Source organism: Haliotis rufescens, unplaced genomic scaffold (genome assembly GCF_023055435.1).
Source record: "Haliotis rufescens isolate VD_foot unplaced genomic scaffold, xgHalRufe1.0.p SCAF_4, whole genome shotgun sequence".
NCBI classification, from domain to species: domain Eukaryota; kingdom Metazoa; phylum Mollusca; class Gastropoda; order Lepetellida; family Haliotidae; genus Haliotis; species Haliotis rufescens.
The window spans coordinates 62163413-62187048 of NW_025964112.1; the positions used below are offsets into that span (position 1 = coordinate 62163413).

The 23636-nt window shown below is 37.5% G+C and overlaps 1 protein-coding gene across 2 annotated transcripts in view; it reads left to right on the forward strand.

The window, feature by feature from the left end:
- The first annotated feature begins 9665 nt into the window (after positions 1 to 9665).
- LOC124116760 (tax1-binding protein 1 homolog) overlaps positions 9666 to 23636 on the forward strand; it is a 36688-nt gene continuing 22717 nt past the window's right edge. The window contains exon 1 of one of the 2 annotated variants that reach the window (XM_048382565.1): positions 9666 to 9764. The gene's annotated coding sequence lies outside the window, so the exon portion shown is untranslated. The remainder of the gene's footprint in view (positions 9765 to 23636) is intronic. The other variant, XM_048382563.1, reaches the window with a different exon arrangement.

Genomic DNA, 23636 nt, shown 5'->3' on the forward strand with positions numbered 1-23636 from the left:
CCTTCCCAGCGCGTGACACCTTCGTTACACTCTCGGTATCAGCATAGAGAGCTCCGCGAACGGACTATCGCTGCGAGGAGCTTGGTACTGAACATATACCAACAGTGGAACCAGTTTAACATTAACACGGAAGTAAATTCAGCGCACACTCCGGCGCAGTGACGACTGACCCGTTATCTCTTGGGGAAAGACGGTCACCAACCTAAAGGGGCACTGATCTAACGCAATTCCCCGGACTGGTTGTTGCCTTTTTTACTGTTTTTTTTCCCGTGAGTACCCGGATGATACGCAACGCAACTAAGCGTGACCAGAAACTGGGCTACCGTCTGCAAGGACAGCTTAAATCAACTTGGGGGCTGGAGGCAATATTTGTTTTACGCATTTTTGAACACTGATTGGTTAACTGTGATCTATAAAGATTTCGACAAAGGGCACATGTTAATTAATTTCATCAGCCTAAACAAACAGACAAAAAGAACGGCGGAGCTCATCGGATGTCGTCATTTTGAAATACCCCAGATGGTTATAGTTTAATAATAAAAAAAAGTATCAATGCAGTGAAAGCATTTTCGGATTGCGTCGATAATACATGTACGATTACTACTCCCTTGTTGTCATCCACGTTTTCTGGTATAACCCTACACTTGTGTATTTGTCGTCATTCACTTGATGCTCAGTTAATGAATTTATTACAGGTACAATTAGTGGTAGCACCACTTACATTACCTGACAAAAGTTCCCATTTGGCATTTATTGTGTCTGGGGTAATTATTCAATCTAAATCCAGGTTTGAAGTGGGGTGAAATGTGTGTTATGTAATATGCACGTGGCAGCCCAGCAAGAGGTGAATGATCAGTTGATTTACTTTTTTGGTAAATCAACGGATCGTTCCTAGTCATGAAAGGATTAACAGAAAATACGTTGATTGATTAATCACTATTACCTTGCACAGGGGATATGTCAAAAGTGAGTGTTTACATGTCTAGGTTTACTAAAACAAAGGGAATACACTCACATCATGGCGTGAAGTGCCGATGTAAAAACAACATACTTTGTTCAAAGGGTCAACTGATAAAACGTTGATTGATTGCTCATTGTTATCTATCACTCAGTGGATTTTTTAGGAACCGTGGACGTTATGAAAATAGTTGTCACGTGGGCTTTCTCAGCCGACCTTTGAGACTTGACACCTATGTGACACACCTGAAACAATCTAAGTGATCGGTTATATCCCATTAGTTAGACGTCCCATTAGTTAGACGTCCCAATTGTTAGACATTTTTATTTAGGCAAAGAGGGAGTATACCTACAGGAGTAATGGATCAGTCCTAATTAGATTAAAGTTCTGAGTAGGGATAGGGGACTCACAGTTTAGGGAGTATATATGTTACAATTTCATTAATTAACCTTACTCTCAGCACAGGTTCAATAGGCATGTGATTAACTATGTAAACTATGGAGTAGCTTAATTGTCTTACTGTATGATCAGTTGAAGGAGTCGAGTTTAGATTATCTACTCATTCGGCGTGGAAGTGAGCAGTTGATATTAGATGGATATATTTACAACAGAAACCGCGAGAGGCAAACCTGCACACATTGGAGATGTGTCGTCAAGACGTGCAATGGGAAATGTACGACTGGCGGTGACTTTCTTCACAGTCTGTCGGAACATAACCATCCGCCTGAAGATGAAACCAGAGTGAACTTTGTCAGCAATCTTCCTAAAAGAGCGCGAGAAGAAACCACACAGACGCAGGCATCAAATGTAAAGTGTCATTAAATGTTAAGTATACTATTAAAGTATCTTTTTAAAGCTGCTTTGCTTTGTTTTTCAGATCTTATCTGGACTATTCCATTTTAAAGTCTTAGGTAACAAGCAAAAGGATTAGTGTGCACTCAACCGTTTAAAGTGTTGTTATAAGCTGTCTAACTATTGGGACGTCTAACTAATGGGAGGACACCAAGTGATCAGTTGAGAAACGAACACGGGTTATAATATCCCGAAACTATATATATCTTTTAAAATATTTGATTGTTACAGAGACACGTGACATCGAATAAGTTTCTTTGTACAGCTGCAGACGAGTGGGATATTGTTCCTTTGTGTGGATATTCACGGATACATTCCTCGAACAAGGAAGCTGCCTAAAATTTATACACATAAATTTGGTAGGTTGTAATTATGGTATTTGCATTTCGTTTTCCTTCATTTGCTGTAGCATTGAACCGATCCGTTCTTGTTCCTCTACGTCTTGGTTGGGAAATTATTCAATGCGCGATAGACGTTGTTTTCACAAGTCTTTTCCTTTGTAAGCGTGTATATATTACCGTCAATTTGTAAAATGTGATTCTCTCAGGCAATTTATAAAATGTGTAAATATTTCAGTCATTTTGACTGAAAAATCTGTCCAGATTGACTAAAATTGGTTAAGACGATCAAAAGGGCCTAAAAACATCACAACAGATCATTATGTAGGATTAGAAGCCAAACAACATAGAAATGTACTTTTCAACGTAACATTTTCAGTCTCTTGGTGATGACATTAAACATCAAAATGTTTGGAATTCGTTAACATAATAATACAGATGGAAATGTTTTTCAGTCACTTTGTAAAATAACTGAATATTTAGGCGTTTAATAAATTTGAAAATGTTACACATTTTGACAGTAAAATAATATACACACTATAAAAAAAAGCAATGCTCGGGTGAAATATTTACTTTGTGTTGCAAGTCAAAATAGTGTAAACGAAAATCGCAAAATTACCAAGCAAGTGACTTATCAAAACTTCGTCACCATTACCGATGCTACCCACAAAGACACCTACATTTCCTTATTATCTCGAAAACTATATTTGTGACCATACGCCCTTATTATTACCAATAAAAGTGACTAATGCGCTTACGAATGGCGTAGCAGAGGTCGCGAACTTGTCTAGATTTCTGCTATACATCCGGGTATTCACTGGGAAAAAACAATAACAAAGGCAACAACCAGTCCCCGGGAATTGCTTTAGATCAGTGCCCCTTTAAGAGCGACTTCCCCACCAAAAAGCCCTCATATTAAATTTGAAAGATTCTGTCAGCGGCACCAGAGACCATATCTCGGTATATGGTCTCTGTCAGAATGTATTTTGTATCGATTTAATACACATAATCAATTGAGTCGTTTCACGCTCTATAAATCAGGGGTTTAGAGTCTATTTGGTCATTTTTAGAACCACAGGACCATGTAACTAGATCAAACCGGGCGAACAATAATAATAACAAACGAACCCGCAGACGAGGCCTCGTCCACGAGTTTTCTGCGAGTTCGTTTATAATAAATATTATTAGTTGCATGCTCCGTGTTAGGACACACAATCTTAGAATTGAGAATTAATCATGTTATTATGCTAATATAGTTATATCAAAGTTTTCTTTGCAGTCGTCTGAGGCGGGTCAATTCGCTGTGCAGAGCTGCGTCTCGTGGGCACGCTAGACAGTTATGATCACGGGTTCGCCCGGTTTGTCGGCACCATCACCGCACCCGAACATTATTGAAAACGTTACCATGACAACTAAATTACTCCCCTAAATTACCTAAACGAAATTTTAAAATTAAAAAAATACACCTTTCCCAAAACTCCGAAGGATGTTTCTCAATCTGACTATGAAAGCATAAATTTGTATGTAGCAGCTATTTAATAGCACGGTAATACTTATTTAAAATAGTCTTCTAAGGTCAACACGTTGTTCCAATACAAATATTGCAAGATATGGATATAGAAACATAAAAATATATTACTATAGCAACCATCCATGACATTCAAGATCTTCCATTGTTAACTAAAGACTGTCATCTCCAGAACCATGAAGTGTAATTTAACATACTAAACATGAAGACATATGCCGTTAGGAAACCATTATTCTCGGTAATGAAACCCGTTATAATTCAAAGTCAAGGTCCATGACTGCAGCCAAGGTTAAGGGTAAACTATTTTCAATGTGCCATAAAAGTATTACTATTTGGCAAGTAAAGAACTCATTGATTACCTACATACACACGCGTTTTTGTTAAAGAATCAAACTGCAGAAAGATACACTGTTGGCAAAACTTATACATATATTTTACTACAGGAAACTGTCTATAAATACAAATCAATATCCGTAATGGATAAAGATTCATGTACATCTGAAGTAGTGAGTGAACATGATTTGACGCAGATTTGAACAATACCCAAACGATATCACGGTGGGGGACACCAAAAATGGGCTTCGTATATAGTGGGGAATCGAACCCAGGCCTTTGTCGTGACGAACGAACGCTTTAACCCCACTTGGCTACCCCACCGCGCCACTTCCGAAGTAAGCTTTCACCGAGTTGGAATGATACGGCCTGATCTCGAATGCACCTTTTTGCAATCTACTGGGAGAGTGAATGTTGTTAATTTAAAACAAACGTACATGACTTTATAATAGACGAAAATAGACGTACAAAATTCCTTTTATTCACTTTACATAAAGAACAAATTATAATTCATCATTTTAATGCCTCTTCATTGACCAACGTCTGAGTGAGTGAGTATGGTTTTACGCCGCTTTTAGCAATATTCCAGCAATATCACGGCGGGGGACACCAGAAATGGGCTTCACATATTTTACCCATGTCGGGAATCGAACCCGGGTCTTCGGCGTGACGAGCGAACGCTTTAACCACTAGGCTACCCGACCGCCCCGACCAACGTCTGAATGTAAATTGCAAAGTACATGTAATCTATTCCAATCTATTTCCCAGTATCGGTAACAAAATATACTCCTCAAAACGAGATACACATATTAGTTATTCGAACTCACGATAATCGGTTCCTGGCACGCCCAAGAGACGCCTTAGACGACTGGGTCACACGTACCCTAGACCATCACTTATTCTATGGGAGGCACGGGTGGCCCAGTCGTCTAAAGCGCCACGATTCGCTGTGCAGAGTTGCGTCCCTTGGACACGCCAGAAACCTATGATTGTGGGTTCGAATCCCGGTTCGCCCCGATTATGGTTCTAGGTTTGTCAGCACCATACCCGTGCTCGTGGGTTTCACCGAAGTGGTAAACGTCTGAGACCTGCATCACTTCGGGCTTTCCTCCCACATTAAGCTGACACGCCGCGATATAACTGGAATAATGTTAAAAGCGGTGTTAAACCCAACTCAATCACTATTCTATGAAAACATTTATTAAAATAAAGTGTGTTTGTGTGTGTGTGTGTGTGTGTGTGTGTGTGTGTGTGTGTGTGTGTGTGTGTGTGTGTGTGTGTGTGTGTGTGTGTGTGTGTGTTTGTGTGTGTTGTGTGGTATGTGTGTGTGTGTTGTGTGTGTGTGGTGTGTGTGTTGGTGTGGTGTGGTGTGGTGTGTGTGTGTATGTGTGCGTGTGTTGTGTGGTGTATGTGTGGTGTGTGTGTGTGTGTGTGTGTGTGTGTGTGTGTGTGTGTGTGTGTGTGTGTGTGAGAGTGTGTGTGTGTGTGTGTGTAACAGACACAGCGCAGGTCTACATGTACCCCTACCGAGTCCAATAATTAGGAATGACGACAAAAGTATCACGACCATGGGGGGGGGGGGGGGGGGGGGGGGGGGGCAAATCGTGTTTAAGTGCACCCGGGGGAGCCCGTGAGTGTTCTCGTTTAGCATTTTGTACGACACTTTGGAATAAAGCCATGTCTGATTTAACCAATTATAGCCTACCAGGAACAGATCCGTACGGCCCACACAACACACATCAGTCTAGCCTGTGTTCCTTCGACGTACCAAAGGTCTGCGTTCATACCCTCCCCAACAATGCTGCTCTGTTGTAGCTTCCGTCTTTATTTGTAGTAGTATTCATTAGGGGTACGTTGGGTCCACGTCGGTGTCTCCGCGTGCTGCCGGGGAAGCCAGGAAGTTCATCAGTCCTGTAGTCGGTAAGGAGCGCGACACACTCATGTCTTTTCTTGTGTTCCACAATGTAGAATAACATTTAAATAAAATATATATTAAATAAACATTTAAACAATTGTTTATTGCGTTTTAAATATGTCGTCTTCCGTAATGTAAAATTACTGTACACATTCTCTTCCTAAATGTGCTACCATATTCCCTTTAAATGATGAAGTTTCACCCTTTGTATTGAAGATGAGGAAGATTTTGACATCACCAGCCATTTCTATGACGATACATATATGACATTTGTTTGTTTTACTGATGGACAAAAATACGTTTCACAAAAAACCACGTTTCACATAAGTACGTTTTATTTTGAACAACTGTGCCTAGGTTAAAATGCCAATTGATGCATAAGAATTTATAAGACTATATAACTTTATGTAATTCCCATACGTCATTTTAACTATTAATAAAATAAAATACTCAATCCATGACACTTAAAAAATGACTCAATCATTCATTCATATAATCACACCTTCGAAAAGCTCTCCCCCAAACCCATAAATAAAAAATACAGACTATGAATACATCCAAGCTTTCAAGTCCAACTTCTTCTATTGTTAAACGTCAGTTTTTCCCATACCTTTGGGACTTTCTCAATTAAATAAGTTTAGATTCAGTGTTAAACTTCAAAATATGTTAAACAAAATAATATAAATCTGATTATTTATTTTACTCTGATGTAACGAGACATAATATCTTATTAAAATGCAGATTACGCATAATGTGTATGTGGTGGAGTATGTGAAAATATGCGTTATTATTCCATGTCATGTAAATCAGGCTTATGCTCATTCATTGTGTGGGGTCACGGGTCGCCCAGTCGTCTCAGGCGCCGCGATTCGCTGTGCAGAGTTGCGTCTCTTGGGCACGCCAGAAACCTATGATTGTGGGTTCGAATCCCGGTTCGCCCCGATTATGTTTCTAGGTTTGTCAGCATCATACCCGTGCTCGTGGGTTTCAGCGAAGTGGTAAACGTCTGAGACTTGCATCACTTGGGCTTTCCTCCCACATTAAGCTGACACACCGCGATATAACTGGAATACTGTTAAAAGCGGCGTTAAACTCAACTCACTCATTCATCGTGTCTTGTAACCTGAGTCTCACTGATAAAAAAGGTAGCACGCGGAACTATGCATGTTGTCCCGATCATTTCTTAACTGCATGGGATGTATATATGTTATTTACGTATAATCAGTTATTATATGAAAACAGGAAAAGCTGTTCCATCTCAGTTATTAGGTCTTAAATTTGAGGCATTCATTCAGGTATTATGTATCATGTGTACAATGCCTGATTGTTTCAGGTATTGTTACAAAATATCTGAAAGTTTTTGGTATTATATACCATTCTTCACTGAATCAGGTATTATAAAAAATATCTGTAAGCATTAGGCATTATATACAATACCTCACTACATCAGGTATTATTACAAAATATCTGAAAACTTCAGGTATTATATACAATACCTCACTGAATCAGGTATTATTACAAACTATCTTGAAGCTTTACGTATTATGTACAATACCTCACTGAATCGGGTATTATTACAAAATATCTTGAAGCTTTAGGTATTATGTACAATACCTGACTGAATCAGGTTCTATTACAAAATATCAGGAACTTTAAGCAGTATGTACAATATCTGACTGAATCAGGCATTATCACAACATATCTGAAAGCTTTAGGCATCATGTACAATACCTGACTGAATCAGGTATCATTACAAAATATCTGAAAGCTTTAGGTATTATATACAATACCTAATTGAATCGGGTATTATTACAAAATATCTGAAAGCTTTTTGTATTATATACAATACCTCACTGAATCCGGTATAATTACAAACTATCAGAAAACTTTGTGTATTACATTCAATACCTAACTGAATCGGGTATTATTACAAAATACCTGAAAGCTTAAGGTATTATGTACAAAACATGACTGATTCGGGTATTATTACAAAATATCTGAACATTTCAGACATTATACAAAATAACTGATTATTCGTTTTATCTTTAACATATGCAATTCGTTTCTCCATCGCTATGGCCGTGAAGGTTTGACTGTATTGGTCCACGAGTAGATATTTAACACTTGGCTAAGCTTGAGTTTGATTAATGTGTGTGTCTGCTTGCATAGGTCTTTGTATACCTTATCAGTAATGTATATGTAGGGGATCTCTATGGAAGGTGGATATATACGATGGATATATAACACCACTAAATGCAGGCAGTTACTTCACCATCCTACCACTCACTCACACACTCTCCCACCGTATACAATCTGACTGGAATCGACATACTTATTACATGTGAAATTCACCAGGAAATTAATAAAAATCCATTAAATATTCATTTGCGAAAATCCTGGTTTTATTTGCAAACATATGTAATAGAAATCCCATTCAAAAAGACATTTGCATGGCTATTTATCATCCAACCTTTTTCTGTTTGTAAAACCAGTTTCTTAAGTATATAAAGACTCTCACCCGAGTGTCTTTTGATATAAAATATATCAATGAGTGTTGAAACATTTGATATCAAAAGACACAAGGATTAGATTATTTTTTTATCATCCAACATCATTCTTCCAACTTTTGCAGTGTGTAGACAGTAATAAGCAGTGTCTTAAGTGTAAAAAGTAATGCTAACAGCTTCAGTAGCAGAGCCATTTTTTATGTCATTTCATTGTGACGTCATGGTAACACTGACGTCATAATGGTCTCCAAAGCATTGTGATGCAATTTCATTGCGGCGATATCTACAATGTAGATGTCGTTTGATCTCACCCAAGCGATATCTCCTGTGGGAGCCAGTTTTGATGACGTCACAATGGCCTGTAAAACATTGTGATGCAATTTCATTGTATCGATATCTTCTAGAAGTTAAAGGAGGGTTATCTGTATATTTTATCATGTACTCAAGACAGGAAGGGCGTTAACGTGATATCGTCATGTTTTGGGAGTGTTAAGAAGATGTTATTGTTGGGACACGGGTGTGTCAAAGTAAATCTAAATATTGTATCACGTATGTTGGCGTAACCCAAGCATAAAGGACATTATTCTCTATTCGATGACTAATACTAACGACCCATCCCATCCGACCAGACTGATCAGAATAACATTCAAGCCCAATTCCTCCATACATATTATAGTGAAATACATGCATAGATAAGCCCGTAGATGAGCGAGTGGGACATACATATTGCTATAGCCTATCTGAACCATCTTTTCCTTTCCGTCAAGCCCTTACCATAATGCTGTAGCCCTTAGTGAAGCAAGTCTAGAATTTCCACAGGTTTAGCTTCCGAATGTCCCATCCCACTGGGGCTACTTTTCAATTGAAAAATAATTCCTTTTTGTACATTATATAAGTTCAGAGAATACATTACTAGTATATAAGTTCAGAGAATAAGCGTTAGACTCATAGACTCGATACAAATCACCCATAAATATATAATGCCAGAAGCCATCGTGCATTCAAGGGTTGTTGTTGGGAGGCTTGGTTCTCCCAATGGGACGGCTGGGTACCGACGCCTGCTAGAATACTTCCTGTCTCTTGTGTGTAGAAACTTTACAATAGCTAGCTGACATTGACAAAATATGAAGGTGACATTGTCCCTTTAAGTTGGGAAAATACGGGGATTCCCCTTTGCCGGGGATCAGTACACATGGGAATTTCCAACTCGTTGTATGTGACCCAGATCTCGTATACACCCCAAGTAAGCATCATTGTGGAAAGCTGCACTGGTAACAAACACTTGTGACAATGTCACACTTGGTTTTCAGTGGAAATGTTGGAACAGGAATAAGTGAGTAAACTCTATATTGTGCAACTGGTGGATAACTGACTCGTGCGGACGTTAATCTTGCAGATTGATGTTCCTTGTTTACAGTGAGCTTTATGTAACATTAGCAATTAACATGCTTATCTATATTCCACCATATATAAATTTCATATTTCTCATAAAAGTAGACTGGTAATATAGGGTGAAGAATGACATGTGTTTATCATATATATCCGATGGATGAGGTTAACATTAAAGTGGCTTGAGAAAGTACTTGGTTTGGAAATGGACCAACATTTGACGGAAAATGTTTATTCCATCTTCTCTATTTCTGGCAGTGTGGTATACATGGTGTTATCGCCACCAGATAAACCTATACCTTTGTGGTCATATCTTTATGCAAAGGGCCAAAATAAAAATCCGTCAGTATGCGCTTCATTTCTTTTATTCAAACACATTGCAACGTAAACTTATTACTATAACATTTTTACAACGACTAAATGTGCTTGACGAACGGAATCATGTGAATACCTCTGTATGTCCCTACATAAGTCATCAAGAAATGTTTGCATCACAAATCTTTGATACATCTAATTATCCGTTACTTTTAAGGTACATATATTATTACAACACCAAACACTCCCTGATGTTTGTCTCGCCACCAAGGGGAGGCGCGGGGATGGGACGGGGATTGTTTTGTATGTGGCAGAGCGATAGATCGATGGTACTGAAAAACACCATATACCTAGCTTTACGAATATTTTAAATTTTTAAAATAGGACAAACTATTTCTTCAAATTTCTTGCGAAAAGGGACACGTACTTCGTATTTGTGACATGTTTTTCGACAAAGGTATACGTTATCCCGTTTAAAATGTATTGGGAATGTCATTGGTAACTCTGCAGTAAAATGTGTTTAAAACGACGTGATGACAGAGCAAATCCCCTAATTTAAGCAAATTTAGACCAAGCTTTGACGCAAGTTGTAATCACAACAAACATTGAGAAAATACAACGTCGGCCTAATATTCTCATTGCTAATTCTCTTTACAAGTCAATTTTGCAGCCCATGTATAAAACAATCTAATGTAACCGTTTCAAAACATGGGATCTTCTAGAATATGATTTATGTCGTATATATTGACGAACTGTATAAGCTAGAGAAATATCCCTGTAAACTGATTTCATATTCCGTAATTCATTCACAGGTCATTCCCAAATGTCATTTTTAGCAACCGAAATGTATAATAATCATACATATCTACACATGGAATCCGATATGTTTTGTAGAGTCAGCAGCAGCCTGATATAGAATATCATTTGACTATCATTTGTTGACCTTTGACTTCTTCTATGTGAACATGTGGTAAGTATTATTCTGAAAGTCAATTAACACCGGTAATTTAAAGGACTGCCAATTGGATGTGTTATTACTCTTGTAAATATATTACTCAAAAGGAGACACCCGATTCTTACATATTACTATAGTTATATGTCATGACAGTTTAACTGTAAATATATTACTCCAAAGGAGACACCCGATTCTTACATATTACTATAGTTATATGTCATGACAGTTTAACTGTAAATATATTACTCCAAAGGAGACACCCGATTCTTACATATTACTATAGTTATATGTCATGACAGTTTAACTGTATTATGAAAGAATCGGGTGTTCTTTAACTTCTTTGGAGTACAGTAAACTACGTTTATAACGAACACGCTTATAACGAACTGATCGATATAACGAACTTATTTTTTAGTCCCGACCATGTGTTGTATATATGCTGTATGTATGCTTATAACGAACTATGGTTATTACGAACTAACATTAGTGGTCCCCTCGAGTTCGTTATAATCGTAGTTTACTGTAGTATATATGAGAAAAACATTCCACCAATCACAATGCCATTTGTTCGATTAATATTGATCATATGTCCAGTATCATGATGTATATGTTATTATGTCAGTCAGTGAACCCTGTTAAACCGTTAGTATCGTTCCTGTGAACTAGTCTGGATTAATGAATTGTGCATATTATGTATGTCCAGATATATAGTATATTTTCACTGTATTCAAGGCATCCGACCCATATGCAAGAAATAATATTTGGAATTAACAATATTTTTTCTCAGTAACAGACAACGCAAAATGTACATGGACAATTTAAATTGAATAAGTGAATTATTTGACGAGAATAGACTCACCAAACGGATGTAGGTGCACACGTTTTGAATAAGGATGTAATTTCCTATCAGATCATTATACAAATCACACACAAATAAAACACGAAATTCATCTGCTGTAGAGCACGTACAGAAGTGAATGTCTTCCGTCAATATTTCAGTCTATTACTGACCTAGACTAACCAGAGGATAATAATTGTGATTGTGATTTGAAGTGATAGTGATTCAAAAACACATGGTTATGATGTGGATGGAGCCGTACAATGGACTCATTTATTTCTGATAAAAACAATGGACACCTTCTGACTCAGCCTTGCTCCAAGGCTGTACTGAAAGAAAAGTCCATGGATGTGTAGTAATTCTATCCTCCTTATAGGCAAGTCTAGATGGACAGTACCAAATCTCTTACAGAGACAATGTGTTTTTATTATTTTGATAATCCAGAAATTATTATTTTAACTAATAGTTATTGCCTTAAAGACTTGTGCAAGTCTACGCCTGACTGTACTTGTCTTTTAGATGATCCAATTTGGGAGAAAACAGATCATTTTAAAAAAAAAGCTTACTAATTATTCATTGGTTTGAAACTTGTTGATGTATCCAAGCATACGTAAAGCCAACTGGAAGTAACACCTTCCGCGTCTTGTACACCCATGTCGTACCACCAATGTTATCCAGATTATGTAACATTTCTTATGAGGAATCTGGGAGGTGATACTCGTATATTTCTGAAATACATCCAGTATTTGACACATTGTAGCTATGACCTTACATAGAGTCGATACTTCCGCATTTACCGTAAATATACAATTTTTTGTTGGATATACAACAAATGTGAATTGTCGATTGCTTAAGAATACATATCTCACCGTGCAAAATAATTGGTTGTTTATGCATACCAACAGTTTAAGAAACATATTGGTTATATTGGTTCAAGTTTACGGAAAGAGAAATTAAATAACCGTACTAGTCCCCTCATCCACCCCAAACCCCCATCCTCACATTCCAACCCCCTCCCCACTCCCTCAGCCTTCGGTTTGTGTCCGCCACAAAGATTCATCACATGATTAAAACAATACCAACATTTTATTTTGGCTCACAATCCTGATCGGGTTCCAATTACAAGGCTGTGTTACTTCCTTTTCTCAAAATGGTAATTTCGTGTTTTCAGCATGTACTCTTACGAACCTGCTAATTATTCAAGTGTTTTTCTACGCTCTCTAGCCAGTTCTTACACAGGTATGACGTCGTCTGACAATATCTACCTTTATACTTCAACCTAATCTCGTCACAACTGAACTGTGCTTACCATTGTTTTTTTATAATTCGTTGTGGAAAAAATAGATGTAATAAAACATGGCTTATACTGCACCCCTGCCTGACACCCCTGGGACAGGCAAAAGACTCGGTTAGTTCACATGCAGCTCATACAAATCATGCCACACTGGGTTACAGGAAACAGTCCCATTTTATTACGCTTTTTGAAGTCTTCAAAGGCTACATAGACTTAACGCCTTCTTCAAATATTTTTTTGTAATTGAATTTAAGGTAACAATATGGTCAACTGTGGAATAGCCCTAAATCCTGAATGATTTTCTCTGTTTCCTTCACGTCTGGGTGCCTTACGATGAACCAATTATTAAGTATAGAAGTAAAGATTTTTCCTAGCATATTTGTAAGACAGAAAGCCCTTCAATTGTCAGGTGACTTGACGTCACCTTTCTATGCGGTGTTACTCAGATTGAATGTGAAAATGATATAGGAGAAACACGGGAAACAGAGGTAAATCATTCAGGGAGAATTGTTAGCGATAAATCTTTAGATAATTTAATCATCTTTACTAAGTTATAATGTCCCTTTATATGGGTAGATGTTCCAAACAGCAGACGAAATGTCTTACTGAAGTACTGTCATTGTACCTTTTGAAGAATGCAAATACTGAAAGTGAAATTTCTGTTGCACTTTTCATGTGTTTTATGATATTTCACTGAATGTCCTTGTCATGTCATCCGAAGAATGTCATATCACCTGTTTCCCAGTGCGAGATAATCTAATTAATCAATACCTGTGGGATAGCAGGTAAAATCAGCATATTAGTGATCTCTATGTCAGGTAGTTGTGACATAGCTGTAAGATTAGGCAGCTTGGGCATGTACTATCTTGTCTCAATTCTTGTTGATGACAGACACTATCTACTAGGAATGATATCAGTTTAGTCAGTCGATATTTAGTATTGCATTGCGCAATGCCGTTGTCGGGTAATGATGGCCCCTAGGCCAAAGTATACGTGCAACTGCATAGTAATGAAAAAAGCTGAGGTTACAATGTGAACACAACGTTCACTCTCAAAATTACAGGCGGTGTTTAGTTGATGTGTACATTTATAAAGGTGCTGCCCTACCTGTGGGGCAGGACACGATCACATGTTCGCGAGCACCTGGTGTCATCACTATTTGATAGTGATTCACAGTCAGATGTTTATGCAATGTTTGGAATCGTGCACTTGGCACTGTTGTTGTTAGGAATTTCTATCTGTAAGGCAGGACATGCTTACACTTTTCGCGAACTTCTGGTTTCATGATTAATTTTCAGTGATCCATTCATATAATTTTCACTGCTATTTTGCCTTGGAATCTGTTTCGTCTGATAATCGATGGTTATTCTCTGGCGTTGACGTTATATATATGATCATGGAAATGGTTGTGTGTGTGTAATTAATTCACTGTCCATTTAAAAATTAATTTTATAATTTGTTACACCCTCCATATCACGTCTAAAGAATATTGAAGTATATTTGATGAAAACTCAGTATTGTCCAAACAAGAAAATAGTTTGTGATAATTCACAATTTGAAACCTGAACGTCATCTGCTAATAATAGAAGCAAATCAGTAATGAGTAACAGACTAAGAACTTCAAACTATGATTCATTAAGGCAAATATCACAATATGCCATGAACTAGCATATGCTATTTATAACACATACAAGTGTACATGTTACCTGTATACATGCATTGTCATGTGATGATACTGTATGCATGTATACGTACGGTAATATAATACACGTATGTGTTATAATTATAGTTATAATTATAATATTATTGATATAATATAATGTTATAATAATAATAATGCTTGTATTTATATAAGGCATAAAGTGCACACACATTTGATAGCGTTGGTTAAAAAGGTTTTGAAGTGGGCTTTAAGAGCAGGGATTGAAGGAGATAATTTCACAATATCTGGAAGAGAGTTCCACAGACTCGCTGCTGAATAGGAGTAGGTTCCTTCGCAATATGTGGATGTTCTGTTTTCTGGAATAGAAAATAGTTTCTGTTCTTGAGATCGGAGAGTTCCCTATGGAGAGTAGAGACACGATGTGATGAAATAATTGTGAAATTGTAAAAACTACTAGTATGTTATTGAATACATGTATACGTAAGGTAATCATATACGCGTATATGTTAGGTAATCATGTACACGTCAATGTTATGTGATGACTTAATTGTAAAATCTATGTTGTCGTGTACATGTATACTTCATGTTATGTCAGGTAATAATATACATTTCTACGGTTTGTTATAATATACGTTTGTACGATATATGATCATATCCATCAATGCGTTATATTATAAAATAAATGTATACATCATATAATGACAAACATTAGAAAGGTCGAACTGAAAAAGTAATTGTCTGACTCCCATTACCGACCAGATAAAATAACATGTTCCCGAATGTGTTGGGGAAAATAATTTCTTCTATGAATGTATGAAGAAAAAGGAACCAGTACTAACATCGCTAACTGCTTTTTTTCGTGCTGCGACGTCAACAGCGTTTTGTGGAGTGAATGAGTATGCAGAACCACTAAATGTCATATGTAGGAAGCATGAGGGAGCGAGCAGTGGGTTGCAGTGACCCGAGGCGGGGGCGGGGTTTGTTGTGGACGCGCGCATATAGGAGAGGCACTGGGCGTGTTCAAGGACGTGGGCGTGGGCGTGGTAGCGGGTGTGGTGATGTTACATTGAATGTTACTATATGTATTAGCATTACCACAAACTAAGCCAATGACTCTTTGAGAATAGGTTTAATGTGTATTCTATTGCTTGACATGGGAATTCATAATGATGTTGTTGATGTTTCTTTTCAGGTGAGTGAGTGAGTGAATATGGTTTTTCGCCGCTTTTAGCAATATTCCAGCAATATCACGGCGGGGGACACCAGAAATGGGCTTCACACATTGTACCCATGTCGGGAATCGAACCCGGGTCTTCGGCGTGACGAGCGAACGCTTTAACCACTAGGCTACCCGACCGCCCCTTTCTTTTCAGGTGTGTGTGTTGATGTGATGTATTGAAATTAGGACGAAGATTTATCAAACTGTAACATTGGTACAGATGACAGTATACAGCCTTGATATAGTCAGTGTAATAATGTTGCAGATACAAATGTACATCCTTGACAAAGTCAGTGTAACATTGTTACAGAAACATGTGTACATTCTTGACAAAGTCAGTGTAACAATGTTAGAGATACATGTGTACATCCTTGACAAAGTCAGTGTAACATTGTTACAGAAACATGTGTACATTCTTGACAAAGTCAGTGTAACATTGTTACAGATACAAATGTGTACATCCTTGACAAAGTCAGTGTAACATTGCTTCAGATACATGTGTACATCCTTGACATAGTCAGTGTAACATTGTTACAGATACATGTGTATATCCTTGACAAAGTCAGTGTAACATTGCTTCAGATACATGTGTACATCCTTGACATAGTCAGTGTAACATTGTTGCAGATACATGTTTACATCCTTGACATAGTCAGTGTAACATTGTTACATATACATGTGTACATCCTTTTACATAGTCAGTGTAACATTGTTGCACATACATGTGTACATCCTTGACATAGTGTAAACATTGCTACAGATACATGTGTACATCCTTGACATAGTCAGTGTAACATTGTTACAGATACATGTGTACATCCTTGACAAAGTCAGTGTAACATTGCTACAGAAACATGTGTACATCCTTGACATAGTCAGTGTAACATTGTTACAGATACATGTTTACATCCTTGACAAAGTCAGTGTAACATTGTTACAGATACATGTGTACATCCTTGACATAGTCAGTGTAACATTGTTACAAATACATGTGTACATCCTTGACATAGTCAGTGTAACATTGTTGCACATACATGTGTACATCCTTGACATAGTCAGTGTAACATTGATACAAATAAATGTGTACATCCTTGCCATAGTCAGTGTAACATTGTTGCACATGCATGTGTACATCCTTGACACAGTGTGAACACTGCTACAGATACATGTGTACATCCTTGACATAGTCAGTGTAACATTGTTACAAATAAATGTGTACATCCTTGCCATAGTCAGTGTAACATTGATACAAATAAATGTGTACATCCTTGCCATAGTCAGTGTAACATTGATACAAATAAATGTGTACATCCTTGACATAGTCAGTGTAACATTGATACAAATAAATGTGTACATCCTTGACATAGTCAGTGTAACATTGATACAAATAAATGTGTACATCCTTGCCATAGTCAGTGTAACATTGTTGCACATGCATGTGTACATCCTTGACACAGTGTGAACACTGCTACAGATACATGTGTACATCCTTGACAAAGTCAGTGTAACATAGTTGCACATGCATGTGTACATCCTTGACACAGTGTAAACATTGCTACAGATACATGTGTATATCCTTGACATAGTCAGTGTAACATTGCTACAGATACATGTGTACATCCTTGACAAAGTCAATGTAACATTGTTACAGATACAAGTGTACATCCTTGACATAGTCAGTGTAACATTGCTACAGATACATGTGTATATCCTTGACATAGTCAGTGTTACATTGTAACACATACATGTGTACATCCTTGACATAGTCAGTGTAACATTGCTACAGATACATGTGTACATCCTTGACAAAGTCAGTGTAACATTGCTACAGATACATGTGTATATCCTTGACAAAGTCAGTGAAAAATTGCTGCAGATACATGTATTCATCCTTGACATAATCCGTATAAATATTGTTTCAAATAGCAGTAAATATCCTTGACTTAGTGTAACATTGTTGCAGATAGCTGTATACCTTGTTGATATAGTCAGTGTAACATTGTTGCAGATACCAGCTTTACATCGCCTGTTCATTGTTGCACGTATATGTACATTTGAATCACCACATTCACAAGTCCTGGGCAGCGTAAACAACATTACAACTATATGCGCATATGTTATTGCAAATATATGCAGACATCCTTTTGCATAATCATTTTATACATTGATGTAGATAAATGAACATATACTTTACCTCATGAATGTATATAATGTTGGTCATTGTAATGAATATTTATGGTACATGAACTGACAAAGATTAACGTTGTTGCACATATTGTTGCCATTATAGCCCCGAGGAACGCAGGGTCGTTTTAAGTGCCGCTATTCGCTGTGTAGACGTGCTTCCCTCGGGGGTCCCCGAAACCAGTGATCGTGAGTTCGAATCCCATATTATGTGATCGTGTTTTGTACCAAAGAGGAAAGCGTCTGCGACCTGCACCAATTCATGCTTTTCTCTCACATCAAGCTGACAAGCCGTGATATAACAGAAGTAAAAACCTTCTTATCCCCACATTGTCGTATAACATAATGCTTCCTTGACAAAGCCAGTGTAAATAGCATATGTACATATCATTCACTTCAACATCTTATGAGTTTGAGATCTATCTCATTTTCACATATCATGTCATTTCACACGAGTGGTATAATACTGTATGCCGGAACTATTTTCAGTTTTGGTCATTGTCACAATGGTAAAACCATTGTAATATAATGGAGATCAGTTGGAAATACGTAAAGTATTGAACAACTGCCGTTCTTGTCAAATAAAATGTTTATCTCATCGGGTGACCTACTATATGCGATTCGGGGTTGAGGCAACTGCTGTTGCCAATTATTGGATGATATGAATAAGGAGGTGTAGGTCTTTCGGTTTACATGTCTTGAAGTAGATGCCCACGCATAGTCTCTCTTAGAAACAATTGCTTCTGTGCATATGCATATATCCACAGACAGACAGACGGACGGACAGACTGACGGACGGACAGACAGACTGACGGACAGACAGACAGACTATGTCTATATCATGAGGCCAATAGTACAATGGCATTTTGTTTTAGGAAAATTCGTCATGGAGTACCACTTGTATATTGTAACTGAATAGATGTACACATTTGAGCTTTATTAATATTCAATGTATCATCCTTCTTTCAAATATCTTATGAACAAAAACTGGCTATTTTTGCTGTTCATTAACTGTACAAATGCATATATCGCCTGTGCTTGGTTTGCTTTCGCAATAAGTATGTAAATGTATCGCCTGTGGTTTGTGTATTTTGACGATAAGTAATTATAAGCATATATCGCCTGTGTTGGTTTACTTTGACTATACGTATTTATAAGCCAAAATTGTATGTGGTTCGTTTGCTTTAACAATACGTATTTATAAGCATATATCGCCTTTGGTTTGATTACTTTGACAATACGTATTTATAAGCATATATCGCCTGTGGTTGGTTTACTTTGACAATACGTATCTATAAGCATATATCGCCTGTGGTTTGTTTACTTTGACAATACGTATCTATAAGCATATATCGCCTGTGGTTGGTTTACTTTGACAATACGTATCTATAGGCATATATCGCCTGTGGTTTGTTTACTTTGACAATACGTATCTATAAGCATATATCGCCTGTGGTTGGTTTACTTTGACAATACGTATCTATAAGCATATATCGCCTGTGGTTGGTTTACTTTAACAATACATATCTATAAGCATATATCGCCTGTGGTTGGTTTACTTTGACAATACGTATCTCTAAGCATATATCGCCTGTGGTTGGTTTACTTTGACAATACGTATCTATAAGCATATATCGCCTGTGGTTGGTTTACTTTAACAATACATATCTATAAGCATATATCGCCTGTGGTTGGTTTACTTTAGCAATACGTATCTATAAGCATATATCGCCTGTGGTTTGTTTACTTTGACAATGCGTATCTATAAGCATATATCGCCTGTGGTTGGTTTACTTTGACAATACGTATCTATAAGCATATATCGCCTGTGGTTTGTTTACTTTAACAATACGTATCTATAAGCATATATCGCCTGTAGTTTGTTTACTTTGACAATGCGTATCTATAAGCATATATCGCCTGTAGTTTGTTTACTTTGACAATGCGTATCTATAAGCATATATCGCCTGTGGTTGGTTTACTTTAACAATACGTATCTATAAGCATATATCGCCTGTGGTTGGTTTACTTTAACAATACGTATCTATAAGCATATATCGCCTGTGGTTGGTTTACTTTGACAATTAGTATCTATAAGCATATATCGCCTGTGGTTCGTTTGCTTTAACAATACGTATTTATAAACATCTTTCGCCTTTTATATCGCCTACGTTTTTTTCGAAGGGACATAGGGGACAATACGTATATATAAGCATATATCGCCAGCGGTTGGTTTACTTTGACAATACGTATTTATAAGCATACATCGCCTGTGGTTTGATTTCTTTGACAATACGTGTTTATAAGCATATATCGCCTGTGGTTTGTTTACTTTGACAATACGTATCTATAAGCATATATCGCCTGTGGTTGGTTTACTTTGACAATACGTATCTATAGGCATATATCGCCTGTGGTTTGTTTACTTTGACAATACGTATCTATAAGCATATATCGCCTGTGGTTGGTTTACTTTGACAATACGTATCTATAAGCATATATCGCCTGTGGTTGGTTTACTTTAACAATACATATCTATAAGCATATATCGCCTGTGGTTGGTTTACTTTGACAATACGTATCTCTAAGCATATATCGCCTGTGGTTGGTTTACTTTGACAATACGTATCTATAAGCATATATCGCCTGTGGTTGGTTTACTTTAACAATACATATCTATAAGCATATATCGCCTGTGGTTGGTTTACTTTAGCAATACGTATCTATAAGCATATATCGCCTGTGGTTGGTTTACTTTGACAATGCGTATCTATAAGCATATATCGCCTGTGGTTGGTTTACTTTGACAATACGTATCTATAAGCATATATCGCCTGTGGTTTGTTTACTTTAACAATACGTATCTATAAGCATATATCGTCTGTAGTTTGTTTACTTTGACAATGCGTATCTATAAGCATATATCGCCTGTAGTTTGTTTACTTTGACAATGCGTATCTATAAGCATATATCGCCTGTGGTTGGTTTACTTTAACAATACGTATCTATAAGCATATATCGCCTGTGGTTGGTTTACTTTAACAATACGTATCTATAAGCATATATCGCCTGTGGTTGGTTTACTTTGACAATTAGTATCTATAAGCATATATCGCCTGTGGTTCGTTTGCTTTAACAATACGTATTTATAAACATCTTTCGCCTTTTATATCGCCTACGTTTTTTTCGAAGGGACATAGGGGACAATACGTATATATAAGCATATATCGCCAGCGGTTGGTTTACTTTGACAATACGTATTTATAAGCATACATCGCCTGTGGTTTGATTTCTTTGACAATACGTGTTTATAAGCATATATCGCCTGTGGTTTGTTGACTTTGACAAAACGTATTAATAAGCATACATCGTATGTAGTTAATTTTTATATCGATGATATTATAACATACGTTTATATACCGCACTTATCACCACTAACCGATAGTGATTCATAAACACATAGTTGGAATCTCAGTGGATTTCGTATCATGATGAAATGTTTTGTGGCTTTTATTAATATCATACCTTCTTGATTATTTAACTTGAAGTGATGATGTATTCACAAACTGTGGTGCGGGACCATGATGAATGAAAGGGAAGTATAAATATACAACATCAACGCCAGAAGAATCAGTCTCGACCATGTGCCAATTTGCCCATCGACCAAAGTAGCGGTGAAAATGACATGAGTGGATGACTTGAAACCAGGTGTTCGCGAAAAGGATAAGCATGTTCTCATAAAAAAGTAAGTGTGAACTTTGTTTGTTGCTTGACTCCGCACAGTAGTCCAGTCATGCAACGGCGACTTGTAAACAATCGACCAAACAATCTGGCGATGACCAGACAATCCAGTGACACGAACGCGTTTACTGATTTTGTTGAAACTAAAAACGATATGTTAATTTAGAACGACGTCTGCTGAAAGAAACACTTTTACCTGGCATAGTAATTAACGCTCTTACGCGTTGGACTTCCTACATAGGTAGAATATATGAAGTCCATTCTTGGTGCCTCCGCCGTGGTATAATACTTAAAGCGCCGTAAAATCACACTACAGCCTTAGGATCAGTCAGAACCAGAGCACTCAAGGCCGGTCTCATCATAAAGCTACAGCTACATAGAGGCAGCAATATAGTTTGCAAGACTGAACTGAAATGAACTTTATCACTTTCAGTACAAAATTACGATGCCATTCAGAGGACAGGCAGCGTTGCAACAGGATAACATGTTATCTAAATCCTTGCATGATAACGTTAAAAAAGTTACTTAATTGTGTGTTTATTCCTTATTATTTATATCTTAATATCATATTAGGTAGTTTCAATTTAGTTATCATTGTTATGATTTGAATATCACATCTTGTGTGAAATGGAATTGTATTCTCAAGTTTCTTACCAAAGTAACTTTTCAAAAACCTCTCAACTACTGGTGCTTGACGTTTGACGTGATGTAACATTCGAAGGTGTGTCATCCAAACTAGATTTAAAGTGTGTGTGTGTGTGTGTGTGTGATTTGTGTGTGTGTGATTTGTGTGATTTGTGTGTGTGTGTGTGTGTGTGTGTGTGTGTGTGTGTGTGTGTGTGTGTGTGTGTGTGTGTGTGTGTGTGTGTGTGTGTGTTGTTTTCTGTTCGATACCTGTGAGCCAGGCTAGATGTAACTGAGTTATGTTGGGCAGTTTGTCAGTCATGTAATGGGTGTCCTGTGTGAAACTTGGACATCGTACCGCCGTAATTCAGGAAGTCATGAACTACATTTAGTATAGCAGAAACACAGGTGTGGGGACGACGAGTAAAACCTGCTTGGATTTCCAATTCTACCGTTCTGTTTCAACTAGTCTGGACCGATGCCGATTTATAGTGCTAGCCCACTGAGATACCATGCCGCTGTTTAACATGAACACCAAACTCAGACACAGATTACTGACGACCAATTCTTCTTTAAGGTCCTTAATGCCAAGCGCCAGGCAGGTTAACAACAAGTACCATATTTTAACGTCTCGAACCCCGGACCTTCCGCTCTAAGGGCAGACGTTCTATCCACTAGACCACGGGGGCGGTCTCGAGTGCCGGGATAAGGGCATACGCATACATATATAACCAGTCGTTTAAATACTGCAACAAGTCGGATAATAACAGCACAGGGAGTGCCGTCACAAAGCAAAGATGTAATTCAAGCATCAGTTAAATTGCGCTTCAATCATCAGTAGATAACATGACACTGCACTTTAGCCATCAGTCATTAACACATTGCACGTCACGCTTCAATAGTTCAGTTCACTACCCACGTCGTGAGGAAACAGCTGTGCGCGTAACACTGACGTCAGTCTTATGTTGACAGTGTTTCAGAAA